Below are 1,648 nucleotides of genomic sequence, written 5' to 3' on the forward strand. Positions count from 1 at the left end.
TCATATCAGCTGCAAATAATAACTTAATTTCCTATTTTTGATTTTCTATATCTAGTTATTTCTCTTGTATAATTGCATTTATTAGTACTTCTGAAACAGTATTTATGCAATGTGACAATATTGAACCATCTTTTCCTTACCTGGACCCTAATGAGAATGCTTCTACCTCTAGTTATGTGCTTAATTTTCATGATAAATACATTTTTCTGTCATATTAATGAAGGAAACAATGAGCCATCAGGGCTTAGAGAAGCAGAACATGGGCATAATCCAGGAATCTTTATTCTAATGCTTAGTAGTAACATGATCTGGTGTGTTAGTTTGTATTCTCATGAGTGATTATATGATGAATTCAGGCCAACCTAGTGATATGTTTTTCTGGAATCATACTTCCAACTTTAATTCAGTCATCTATGGCCAAAGAGGTATCATCTGGTACTAACAAAGGCATTATTTGCTTGTATTATCAGAGAGTTACAATCAGCATATCTGTGGTAGTCACACTTAGGAAAGATGATCATGATATATATGGAAGAATCTAACCTCTTACTGTCTCTCTCCTCTGTAAAGTTCTACATATCTACTACTTGTTCAAAAAAGTTCCATATTTAGAATTCTATTTGGTGTCATTCATAACAATATAATATTTTTCCGGCCCATAGGATAAATTTCAAAAATCTTTAATTTTTCTTTCAACTCTTGTTATATTAACTACTTATAACTTAATTCACCAACAGTGCAATACTGTGAGACCTTTTTAGCCTGGGACTTTTATCTAAATCTTTCACTTAATTTTATGTATGTTTATCCTCTGTACTGTAAAAATAGGGAATAGCATGTCGTTTTTAAATTTGTTATAGCTAATCCGATCTTTTAAGGATAGTAAGTGATAAAATGAAACTTTATTTATAGACTGTTACACTACTAATCTACCTATTGTCTTCTAATCTGTGAAGCTCAAGTCTCCATTTATGGATATTACTCCTCTTGACAAAAAAAGTGTACACACTCCTGTCTGCTTCCACAAGTCCAAACATGATGGTAGCACCATCAAAAATCCTTTTACCCTTAAAATTGTCTCCTTTTACAATTTTTATCTCCTCGGGCCATGGGACTACATGCGTGTGTGAAGACAATATTATAGAAATGACCAACACCAGGTACTGGCCTTGTGATGGGAAATGAGTCTTCTGTTCACAGGACTTAGCATCTCTGACACTTTTTCCTTCCTCAATAATATAGTTTAAAATGTGTTGTCCGTATTACCTACAAAATTACTTTCCTTGAGAAAAATACTATGTAAAATACATTTTTTATCTTTAGCAATGCCTGACACAGGCACTTTTATATAATTAATGCTCAATATCTGTTTGAAAGCAATAAAATGTCTTAGTGAAAACAAATGAGAAAAAATACATCAATCATTTTAACTGCACTACTCTACAGATAAGCCAAAAAAGAAAAAGAAAAAGAAAAAATGTTTAACATTATTTTACAACAATTTAGCTTCATACGTGAAATACTCCAGATATGTAGACCAAAATAACTTTTGTTGAATTAATAGTGTAAAATATTCTGGGGGAAAAATGTAAAATTAGAACACACATTGTTTATACTCTTTTTAATAGATGTATTTTGCAGTATTAGC

This window comes from Pteropus vampyrus, unplaced genomic scaffold (assembly GCF_000151845.1).
Source record: "Pteropus vampyrus isolate Shadow unplaced genomic scaffold, Pvam_2.0 Scaffold443, whole genome shotgun sequence".
Taxonomy (NCBI): Eukaryota; Metazoa; Chordata; class Mammalia; order Chiroptera; family Pteropodidae; genus Pteropus; species Pteropus vampyrus.